Here is a 12,776-nt window from a genome sequence, read left to right on the forward strand (position 1 = left end):
TTAAAATTATATCCTGTTCTGGTCCTCTTGACCACAACCCCCTATCTAGTCAGTAGAATAAGTTTTAAAGTAGCCACTCTAAAGTAATAATAGTAGGAAATAAGATTTCAAAGGGAAACCTAGAAGACATCCACAGACTTTCCCAAGATCAATTGTATCATATATTAACCAAAAATCACATCCATAATATGCCTTAATATCTGTAACATTGACTATCTGGGGAAGTCATCTAGGGTTTGGCATCAGGGCCTTTTGAAATTCTATGTATGTCAATCTTAGATGTTTTCAGATATCCATAATAAGAGCAGCAGAACCTCAGAGAAATCTGAGATGATATGGATTTGTTAATTTTAAAGTTTATTCACAACTTTGATATGTTTTGGATATATTAATGAATTAACCTCAAGATGGCATAGGTAAATTAATCTGTCCCACATCAAAACTCTATAAAAAGAGACAGCTCAAAATCCTTTTCCTTGCTGAGCACTTTTCCATCTTCATCTGTTTCCATGCTGTCTAATATTCCCTATTCTAATTCCTAGTTATGTGGCTTATTCTCCATATCTCCCCCACTCCCCATTCTCTTCTCCATTCTCTGCCTTCTTTCTTTTACCAATCTTTTCCTGTTTGCTTGTCATGTACTCCTATGTCTCTCTTTCCTTTTTTCCATTCCTTTATTTTCTACATCCTCTGTGCCTTATTTAAGTGTGATAATAACCTCACTTCCTGCTGCCATCATGTTCTTTCCTAATAGCCAAAGAATTGGGTGTGTAGGTTTCATTTCATAATTTCATAAATTAATTATCAATTCAGCTGCCTTCTTCACTGGCCTCTTTCTGCCTAGTGAATATAGATATCCCTGAATACTTTTTGCTTCTCTACTTTCTTGTCATTTTCTTTTTTGGTGATCTCATTAGCTCCCATGTTTCATTTAACATCATTATTTGAACTACCATCCTTTATTTCTAAGTGTTTGCTGCACAACTACATTTACATGTCCTCTAAGCATTTCAAGCTCAACATTTTCAAATATATATCTTCCATGTTAAGTTCCAGTTAGACTAGCTGCTCAGGATGTGTTAGGTTCCTGCCAGCTAGCTTATCCTTACCCAGATGAATGTTGATGGGGTGGGAAACAAGGATGACAAGTTCTCCAGGTTCTCCAAGATCTCCAAGATCTCCTTATTCTCCATTTATTAGACCAAGTACAAGTGCTTAAATATCCTCCCCAGTCCCTGGTCCACTCCAACTCCTGTGGCACTCTTCAGTCAACCAATAAATAATGCTCTGGTCCTAGAGGACACCAGATGATGAAAATTTACAGTACTCCCATCCACAAAATAGTCCCTTACACTTCTACACAGTTTTACAAACTTACAAACTACACAATTTTTCAATTTCTATTGATAGATCCATCATATTTTTAAGAAACCCTTGGTGTTATTTTTGTCTCTTCCTCTACCTCACCTTCATCCACCTTCATTCTATCTAATTAGTTACCACAACTTGTCAATGTTACATTTATTTCTCTTTCATCAGTCTCTTCTAATTCTACTCAAAAGACCTCTACCCAAGTTAAGCTTCACTGGTCTCTCTACTTACAGATTTTCCCTTCACCATCATTTCACATAGCTGCTAAATTAATGCTCCTAAAACACAGATCCAATCATACCATTCCCTGCTCATGAATCTTCAATGACTTCCTATTGCCTCTATCTTTAAGTATGTGAAGCCCTCCACAATCCAGCTTCTACTTCTATTTGCAGCCTTAATTTAAATAATTCTCCTCCATTTGTTTTCTGTTCCAGTCTATTTGACTTATTAGGTTTCTCCTTACATTTCTCCCAGTATACCTCTTGTGCTTCTTCACCAGTACTCCCCATGTAAGGAAAGTACTTTGCTTCTTCCTCAGGGAATCTCCAACTTTGATGACATTTCAGTTCAGATGCTACCTCCTTTTCTGATCCCTGCTTCCCCATCCAACTCCTCCAGTTATAAGCAACTTATTTACCTCTTGAAATTCCTTTGTTACAATTTTAGATTCACTCACTTAATTATGTATTGCATTTTTTCAGAAGAATGTAAGTTCTTTTAAGGTAGAAGCTATTTAATTTTTTCTTAAATTACCAATGTCTACCACATAATAGGCACTTTATTTGTTAAATTAAATTACATTATATTTATTTATGTAGATATTGTATTTCTCATCTCACTCCTGGTACACTCTTTGAAGATAACTACTGTTTAGATTTTGTCTTTAATCTCATACCATCTAACAGTGTCATATAATATGCATGCATGTATGCATGTTTGTATATATGTATTATATGTGTGTGTGTGTGTGTGTGTGTGTGTGTAGTATACACCAGACTGAACGTAGAGTAAGAAAGGACCCAAAAAGGTAGTGTCCTCTTCCCTAACTTTAAAGATAAAGTAACCAAAGCCTAGGGGGAAAAGTATTCAAGGTCACATAGTACTTAGTAGATCTATATACAAACATCAGTTCTTTGGTTCCAAATCTTATGATCTTTTCACTATACCATTGGTATTATTTTTAATATACTATTAGGTCTCAATTAGGGAGAATATTGAATCCCTAGAAGTTGTCACATTACTTGTATTTGTGACATACATTTTCTTTGGGGTAGAATTAATTGCAATATTTTATATAATTGTAACTTTGAATAGTATAAATTTAAATATATGTACCAACCTCAGAGATTTATTCTGTATATTTTGTGTATACTAAATGACACCTGACTGTCTAGTGTTTAGAGAAACATGTTTTGAGCTTTGATAAAACTCCTAATAAAGTTATGACCACACCATTCCCCTCCTCAAAAACCTTCAGTGATTTCATTATCATAATAGGATCAATGATTTGTTTGGTATCCAAGTCTCTACATTTCCTAGCTCTAGCCTACCCTTCTTTCTGTTTTACTCCTTCTTTTCATTTATCACCTAAATGAGAGTACTTGCTATTCCTAAACATTGTATTCAGCATCTATGCACTTATATAGGCTATCTATAATGCTTGTAATGCATATCCTCCTCATTTCTGCATGCCAGAATCCTTCTCTTCCTCCAACACTTTGCCTTGGTGTCTGTCATTAGTGAACTTCACCCATTGCACTAAGCCAGAAGTGTTTTCTTCCTCTTCAAATTTCCTACAGCACTTTGTGTCTTTCCTTTCTATTTTGCCAACTTGGTAAGCTAGAACACTTTGCTTAACCTAATCAGTCTTAATTCCATATCTATATGATGAATGGTTTGGACAAAACCCTTGAGATGCCATACACCTCTAAAACTGACCCTATAACTTATATTCTCTGTGAATCTCATCTCCTCATACAAAAGAATATAGGCTCTTTTGAGGGCAAGTGACGTGCCCCAAATCACACAGTTACATGTGTCAGAGGCAGAATTTGTACCAGTTCTTATAGCTTCAAGGCCAACTAATGATCCATAATTCTCCAAAGACTCCCTATAAGGGACATGATGTGCCCTTAAACAAAGGTAGTTAGTTTAACAATGATATGAAAAGGGTATTTGAAAAAAAAAACCCGACTTTTATTCAGTTGTTACATAGTTCCCCACAACTCTACAATTGTCATGGTTTTGCAACCAATTAGAAGGGTACTCATCAAACCTGTAGAACTTCAACTCCTTATATATTGTGTTGTTTATGTGTCAGCTAACCAATAAGCTCCCTCAGTTATTCCCTTGGACCAATTTGGTGTCAAAGATAGCTTTCCTACCTTTTTAGGGAAAAGTTAGTCTAGCCTATGTCAGGGATTTTAGAAGATGTTCTAAAATTTGTCTAACATAACATAGACTGGACTAACTTTTGCTCTTCCCATATCTCATCTTTTGGTGGAACAATCCTAAGTCTTCAAGGAGAACTTTTTCCTCTTAAGTAATAGCTTTAGAGCTTTTACTGGACAACCCTATCCTTTGAGATATAAGAAGACTTGTGTTGGCAACACTGGAGGAGGAGCTTAGAGCAGAAATTGAACAGAAATACAACAAATATTGCGGTAACTTCTCAAAGTACTATAATAGTACCAGGTTGATCAAATATGGAAGGAGTCAACCCCCCCCCCCAAATCCTACAGCTCATCTTCTACCTTTGAAAGAACTGAATCCCAGAGAAGGATTATGTCATATAGCTTTACAGTTCATTGTGGATGTCCAAATTTAAAGAAGTTTCAGGATCATTGCATAAATGGTTAGCACACTTATAGTTCCCCATCATAGGGTCAAGATGATTTGTAGTAAGATAGTTAACAGGTTATTATTCTTTTTGGTTGTAGTCTGTTCCAGACCTGGGGTAGAGACTGAGATTCTCCCTGTATTACCACCTATTCAGTGATCCTGGTGCATCAGTCAGACCTTCCCTCAAATGGGATTTTTTTTTTTTTTTAGGTTTTTGCAAGGCAAATGGGGTTAAGTAGCTTGCCCAAGGCCATACAGCTAGGTAATTATTAAGTGTCTGAGACCAGATTTGAACCCAGGTACTCCTGACTCCAGGGCTGGTGCTTTATCTACTATGCCACCTAGACACCCCTCAGATGGGATTCTTAAGAGAGGAGGTAGAGATATCAATTATTTTTTCCCTTTTAGAGGCTCCTACTGATGGACTGAGAGGCAGTATGATTTAATGGAAAGTGCAATGTTTGAAGTCAAACAAATTCAGTTCAGATTTTAACTCTTCCATTTAATACTTGTATAACCTTGGGAAAATCACATAATGTATAAAAAGTCAGTAATTATTAGTATCAAGTATTTATAGTTCCAGGTACTGTGTATACAAAGAAAAATTCAACATAGACTCTGACCTCAATTAACTTACACTTTTTCAAAATTCACTTTTTTATAATATGATAGAAAGGGAAAAAGCTTCACAAAGCAAGTGGCACCCGAATGGAAGAAAGCACAGCCTTGGACAAAGGAGTGTCTTCATTAGAGTGATACATCCAATCCAAGCAAGAGGAGTATATGAACAAAGGCATGGAAATAAGAGAGCAATAGAAAAATGAGGGATAGGGTGTGGTTCACTTTGGCAAGAAGTTGGAGTGTGCAAAGGGTAACGTGATTTTCAAAAAAATTATTTTTCTCTAAACTTTACAGATTTATTTTATTTTTCCTTGGAATTTTTGCCCCAAGTTTGCTACCCTCTTTTTAAAAAGTTAATCTCCCATTAAATTGTAAGGTTTCCTTAGGCCAAGTGGTATGTTTCATTTGCCCTTTACTTCTTGCCATGAACCTAGTAATAGGATCTTAGTAATGTCTTCTGAACTGAAGTAAATTGAATTGTCATATTTGTCATGAAAGAAGAATCACAGTCAGCATATAGGGAATGCTTGCTATAATATGGTAACTGCCTTAAAATTTTAGGTGCTAAAGTCATCCTTTCCTTGAGGCTTTCCTTAAATCCTTCCAGTTAAATGGAATTTCCCTCTTGAGATGTTTCATATCCTTCCCTCCCCCCTTATTCCTTATCCTTTCCTTCATATTCATCATATTATTCCTTGTGTCCTGGTCATTTGTGTTTATTTCTCATTCTCAGGTCCATTGGATTGTTATCTTATAGACAGCTAGACATCCTGGCATCCCCAGTGCCTAACACAGTGTCTCACATGTTGGAAAAACTATTTGTTTAATTGGGTTGCTTTGTGGGTAGTAACAGGGAGGAATCAAGTAACATGTCTATCACCCTTAGAGACAAATAAAGATCAAATCTTTTTTTTTAATTAGGCACTTAATTGGCCTCTGTTATTTTGTTGTTTTCCTCTCTCGCATCTGGCTGCTTGTACTACAATGGAAAAATTTTTAAATAGAATTAGATATAATCCAATTAAGTTGTCTTTTAAAAATGTCAGAGCAGATAAATCCAGAGCCTCTTAGCTTGCACATAGCTTTGCTGTTCTGACTTAGATGCTGATATTGAATATGTTTTCATCTAGCCTCATTGTCTGCTTCCTGTTTCAAGACTTATGGGTCCACTATTTTTCATATCAGCATCTGCTTTTTTTCACCATTTATTTATAGTGACTTGAATAATCAACTTATTTGACTTCTTGAGGACTTCCCTCATAACTGATTTGAACAATTTCTTGGTAACTATCCCTGGTGTTTACTCCCCCTCCCCCTTTTTTCATGGGTGATATTCTGTTGTGATTTTATCACACATCTCCTAACTCATCTTGCTTTCAAAAAATACTTATTAAATTGAAGCAAAGTGAATTTAATTTTATTTTAAACATTTAGTAACAACTCTGAAATAGTTGAAAGCCCTCTTAAGGTATCACAAAACCAAGATTGGGAAACCCCATTAGGATCCACAGAGTAGCAGAAAGAACATTAGTTTGAAGTGAGAGGATTGATGTTCAAATCCTAACTTTTCCATTTTGCTTAGCTCTGTGACCTTGTAAAAATGACTTCACCTAAGAGTCATCATTTGTAAATTTCAGGGATTGATGTGATTGGCTTTTTACTTCCTTCCAGCTTTAGTTCTATTATGTTAGGAACTTTGTTGTTCAAGGTGCTGGGGAATGGCTTTTTTTCTTCTATGGTGCTGTATTCAGATTTGCAACTTTTTTTAAAAAAAAAATAAATTATTTATTTTCACATTATTATAATAATTTTGTTGTGAAAGTAAACATAAATTCCACTCTCTCTAAAATAGAAATGAAGTGAGAAGGGAAAAAATGTACTTCATTCTGTGTTCAGATGGCATTAACTGTCTCTGGGATGGGTGCATTCCTTATCATAAGTCCATCAGAGAAGTTACTTCAGTATTTTTTCTCACAGTTGCTATCGTTAACTGTATTTCCTTCCATCTGTTCTTCCTCACTCCCATTTATAATATTCTCTCTCTCTCTCTCTCTCTCTCTCTCTCTCTCTCTCTCTCTCTCTCCTTTCACCCTGTCCCTTCTCCCCAAATCTTCCCTCTTTTCTATCACCTACTCCCTCCTGCCCTCCTCCTGTCCCCCTTCTTCCATCCCTTTCCTTTCCTTTTTTCCTCTAGGGTAAGATAGATTTCTATACCCTATTGAGTGTGTATGTTATTTCCTCTCAGAGTCATTTCTGGTGAGAATGAAGGTTGACTCATTCCTGCTCATTTTCTTACTTTCCACACCATTGCAAAGGTTTCTTCTTGACTCTTTTATGTGAAATATCTTACCCAATTCTATCACTCCTTTCCCTTTCTCCCAGTGCTTTCCTTTCTCACCCATTGACTCCATCTTTATACTATATTATTTCATTATATTCAGCTCCCTTTTGTACCTTATCTATATATGCTCCTTCTAACTGCTCTTATAAATGAGAAGGTTCATATGAGTTATCAGTATCTTCTTCCCATGCAGGAATATATGCAGTTCAGCAACATTCAATACTTTATCATTAGTCTTTCCCGTCCACACTCTCCAAGCCTCACCTGAGTCCTGTGCTTAGAGAACAAACTTTGTGTTCAGCTCTGGTCATTTCAACAGAAAAGTTTGAAAGTCTCCTGTTTCACTGAAAAGCCATCTGTTCCCCTGAAAGAGGACATTCAGCTTTGCTGGGTAGTTTATTCTTGGTTGTAATCCAAACTCGTTTGCCTTCTGGAATATCATATTTCAAGCCTTATAAGCCCTTATTGTAGATGCTGCCAAATCCTGTGCCAAATCCTGAATGTAGCACCATAGCCCCATAGTAGTTAAATTGCTGCTTCTCTTTGACTTGAGAGTTTTGGAATTTGGCTAGAATATTCCCAGGAGATTCTTTTTTTTTGGGGGGGGGAATCTCTTTCAGGAGGTAATCAGTGGTTTCTCTCAATTTCTATTTTTACCCTCTGCTTCTAAGATCTCAGGGCAATTTTGCTGGATTATTTCTTGAAAATTTCCTGGTCATGGCTTTCAGGAAAACCACTAATCTTAAAATTATCTATCCTGGATCAGTTTTCCAGGTTAGTTGTTTTGACAAGGAGATTTTTCATATTTTCTTCTAGTTTTTAATTCTTTTGGTTTTGTTTTATTGTTTCTTAATTTTTCACAAAATCATTAGCTTCCTTTAGCTTCATTCTACATTTGAAAGAGTTACTTTCTTCAGAAAGCTTTTTGATCTCCTTTTCTAACTGGTTAATTTTGCTTTTTAAGGCATTCTTCTCATTTGCCTTTTTGATTTTTTTTTTTCTATTTGACCTAAGCTGGTTTTTGACATGTTATTTTCTTCAATGTTATTTTGTGTCTCCTGCACCAAGTTGATGAATTGGTTTTTATAATTTTCCTGCATTACTCTAATATCTCTAAGCATTTTTTTTCTCTACCTCTTTTACTTGCTTTTCAAAGTCTTTTCTGAGTTTCTCCATCACCTGAGATAAATTCCTATTTTACTTGGAGGCTTTGGATTCAGAAACTTTGATCTTGCTGTCTTCTAAGTGTATATTTTGATCCTCCATGGGACCAAAATAATTTTCTGTGGTCAGATTCTTCTTTTTCTGTTGTTTGATTATTTACTCAATCTATGACTGATTTACCTTACTTCCAAAGCTTTGGAAGGTGTTTGGGAAAAACCACAGGGACCTTAATTCCTCCAGTGTCTTATGAGAGACTCTGACTGTGGATTTCCAAAGGCATTCCCCTCTTCCCTGGAGCTGAAAGGTATTCTTGATCCTCTATGGTAATGTGGGGGGCCCTGGGTCTGAGTATGGGCAAAGCAGCAGAGTCCTGCCCAAGTCATAGCAAAGAAACCTCTGTAGTCTCTCCTCAGTCCCTTACCATCTGTAGGCCCAGTGTTCTGGAAAAAACTGCTGGGGGACTCCACTGGTTTCTGGGGGTGGGGCTGCTGAGTGCTGGCCTGGGCTCCTTGCTTTCTCTGATGTGACACAGTTCTCCCACCAACCCTCTAAGCCATTCCTGCTATTCCTGGGCCAAGAGATCTTGAAACCACTCCTTCTGCCATGGACCTAGACCCACAGGGGCCCAGGGGCACGCTGTTCCCAGAAGACTAGAGCTGGTTTGCTCTAGTGCAGCATGGCTGTGGTCTGGATTGCACTGGGGCTTTTTTTTTGACACCCCCCAGCCCCAGTCCTGTGGAACAGAGGTTTCTCATGAATCTACCAAGTTGTCTTGGATGGGGAAATTGTTTCACTCAATCTTTCTATGGGTTCTGTGCCTCTAAGGTTTAGAGTCATAATCGTCTGGCTTTTGGAATTTTTGGGGGAAGAGTTCCCTGGGAATCCTGCCTTCATGCCACCATCTTGACTCCTCCCCCCCACCCTGCAGCCCCAGGATTGCATCTTCTGAACTCAGAAGTGATTATAAAGAATTACTTTTATGTGTGTTTAGATTGGTTTGGATTTTGAAGATGCATATTTCTTGTCAGAATGAGATGATTTTTTCAAAATATAAGCAAGCTTCTGCTTTAATTGTGGTAGGAGTTAGCAAGAAGTTAGCAAAAACCCATTTTGTATGTGTGATAGTGTGCATTTTCTACTTGTAAGAGTGTACATTGTTTAGCAGACCAAGTGGGGTTTTTTGTTTGTTTTTTTTTGTTGTTGTTGTTTTTATTTTAGTTTTTTTAGATTTTTGCAAGGCAAATGGGGTTAAGTGGCTTGCCCAAGGCCACACAGCTAGGTAATTATTAAGTGTCTGAGACTGGATTTGAACCCAGGTATTCCTGACTCTAGGGCCAGTGCTTTATCCACTAGGACACCTAGCTGCCCCTTTGTTGTTGTTTTTAAAGGATATCATGAACATAACAATTACAGAAAATGCTTTGACTGTACAAGACTATAGACACACCCTACTTTAAGTGAAACCCTCTCCAATATGGTAAAATTTTGGATTCACCAGAAAGATTAGAGAATGATCATTTACTTCAAGGCAGGTTGTTATTGCTTTCAAAGTTGTTTTACTGCATTTTCCTTTGGAAAAAAGTTAGCTGTAGAATAACTATGAAACATTTTTTAAGGGTTTTTTTTTTTTTGCAAGGCAAAGGGGGTTAAGTGGCTTGCCCAAGGCCGCACAGCTAGGTAATTATTAAGTGTCTGAGACCGGATTTGAGCCCAGTTACTCCTGACTCCAGGGCCGGTGCTTTATCCACTATGCCACCTCGCTGCCCCTAAAGTGATTTTTTTTTTTTTTAGTTTTTGCAAGGCAATGGGGTTAAGTGGCTTGCCCAAGGCCACACAGGTAGGTAATTAAGTGTCTGAGGCTAGATTTGAACTCAGGTACTCCTGACTACAGGGCTGGTGCTCTATCCACTGCGCCACCTAGCTACCCCTATGAAACATTTTTTTTTCACATCACATAGTCTTCTCTTCTGGACTTTCTTTTTGCCTTCATAAGTCATGTTTCATTCCTTTTTAGCTAATTGCTAGCATAATCTTCCTAAAAAGCAAGCGAATCAAGCAGCCAGGTGCTAAAATATAAGCATAAAAAGTGATACAATTATGACCCCAAAGGAGCTTCCCAAATCTGAGGTCTCCAGACCAATCATGCCAAAAGATCCCTTTCCAGGGGCAGCTAGGTGGGAAGTGGATAGAGCATCAACCCTGGACTCAAGAGGACCTGAATTCAAATGTGGCATCAGACACCTAATAATTACTTGTATGACCTTGGGCAAGTCAATTAACCCCAGTGCCTTGCAAAAACAACAACAAAGATCCCCTTCTGCATTATCTTTAGGAGTCCTAATTCTTAAGGAGCTAGAATTTTCTTGAGGTCCTTGACTTCAAGGAATCTAATATTTAATTGGAGAGATAAGCACCAAGGAAACAATTCCACAATCATAAAATGCATAATAAAGTAATAATTAGCAGTACTATCACTCTCTGTGAGCATAATTGAGAGAAAAGTGAATGGAGTAGATAGGAAAGATGAAAAGGTTATATGTAGAAAATCTTGCTTGATCTTGGATCTCAAAATATAGGCAGTAACTTTAAATTTTCATTTTAGTAATTCTTATACATACACAGCTGAATCATACCATTTAGTCAAATATCATTCATTTTAGCCTGATCCTTGGGCAAATCTCTAATCTACCTTTACTGTTATACAATATTACTTCTGTTTTACTGTTAGAATTTCATTCATGAGTCCTTCCTTTTTCTCCCTTGAAAATTATGGTAATGATTTTTGATCATCATAAAATACTTGTGGAAATAAGATTTTGTAAATTATAGGTGTCAAATGAGTCACAGTTTAACACTGCTGCATTAATTTGTATTGAAATGTTACATGGAAAATGAAAGAATAATTGTTTACATGCATATAGAGATACGCACAGATTTATATAATATATAAACATATTTGTGTACATATAAGTGCATATTTGCATGTATATTCAAGAGAGGCAGCTTTATTTTGTGTTGTGTGTGTGTGTGCATATGCCTACATAATCATGGGGACAATTAGATGGTGTAATGGATAGAGGGCACCTGGAGTCAGGAAGATTCTTTCTGATACTTGCTAGCTGTTTGACCCAAGTCACTTAACCCTGTTTGCTGCACAATGAACTGGAGAAGGAAACAGGAACTACTCCAGTATCTTTGCCAAGAAAACTCCAAATGTGTCACAAAGAGTTGGCCACAACTGAGAACAATTGAACAACCACCACTGCATATACACATGCTTATATGTGTATTATGTGTGCATTTATCCACAATATACATATATGTGTATTTACATACATACTCACATATACACAGGTATTAGTGTATCCTTTAATAAATGATTATTGAATTGATGTGCATATCAATGTAAATGCACACACACATGCATACACACTTGTATGTAATTGTATATACCTGCACTAAGATTTTGAAGACAATCTATGTAATTTTACTGTGCACAAAACTCTGTTCACAATAATTCTATGAGGTAGATGGTCTTTTAAAATGTTACTATTTATAAAGATGTTGAAAATATAACTTCTGAGATGTTATAACTTTCCCTAAAGTCACATGGCTAGAACAGGCTTGGTACCTCTGGAATCTTAGGCAAGACACTCTCTATTCTGTGCCTTGGGGCTCCTCATTGTTTAGGCAAGGGAGTTGACCCAGATGACCCCTGAGGTGCCCATAAGATCTATCTACATTGATGATAATGATCTACAAGTAGATCTCTATATTTATATTTGTAATATTTTATCTATATCAAGGAAACAAATGCTTAAAGATATAATTTAACAGTTTAATTTGCTTTAAAATTGATAAGAGAACATATTTGACTACAAGGCTTTAGAGCAGAGTTGAATAGCTCATAACCACTATTTATCAAAATGTGCCCTTATTCTATAACTGTCAGAATGAAAGACTTTTAATTAACATCAGTCAGTTAGTTAATGAGAATTTAGTCAGAACTTACTATGTGTGTCAGCCACTGTTCTAAGAACAAGGGATACTGAGACAAAATCATGGAGGAGTTCAAATACTAAGGATAGAAACAAAATGCCAGTACCTATGTTTATATAAGATATGTATGTATGTATGTATATGTGTGTATATATGTGTAAGACCTCCTGCAGAAATGAGGGTTTGATCAGATTCTTGAAGGAATCTTGAAGGAAGCCAAGATGAAGAAGGGAGGAAAGAGGTTGTAGACAAAAGTATCTGATAATTCAGAAAGATAAAGGGATTTTCCTAAAGTTAAAATGTTAGCAGAGCAGGTGTCATCCTATATGGTGCATAGGTTCCTCCAGTGCCCATGATTAAAAAAGGAAGAGTGATTCAGTTCATGGATTATCATTCTTTTTTATATTTCCATCATTAAAGCAGATAATTTGCTAAA

At 36.6% G+C, this 12,776-nt stretch overlaps 1 protein-coding gene across 4 annotated transcripts in view; it reads left to right on the top strand.

Annotated features, from left to right (window-relative positions):
• EFHC2 (EF-hand domain containing 2) overlaps positions 1 to 12,776 on the top strand; it is a 297,057-nt gene that overhangs the window by 255,391 nt on the left and 28,890 nt on the right. The gene's annotated exons all lie outside the window — the stretch shown is intronic.

Source organism: Macrotis lagotis, chromosome 1 (assembly GCF_037893015.1).
Source record: "Macrotis lagotis isolate mMagLag1 chromosome 1, bilby.v1.9.chrom.fasta, whole genome shotgun sequence".
Classification (NCBI taxonomy): Eukaryota; Metazoa; Chordata; class Mammalia; order Peramelemorphia; family Peramelidae; genus Macrotis; species Macrotis lagotis.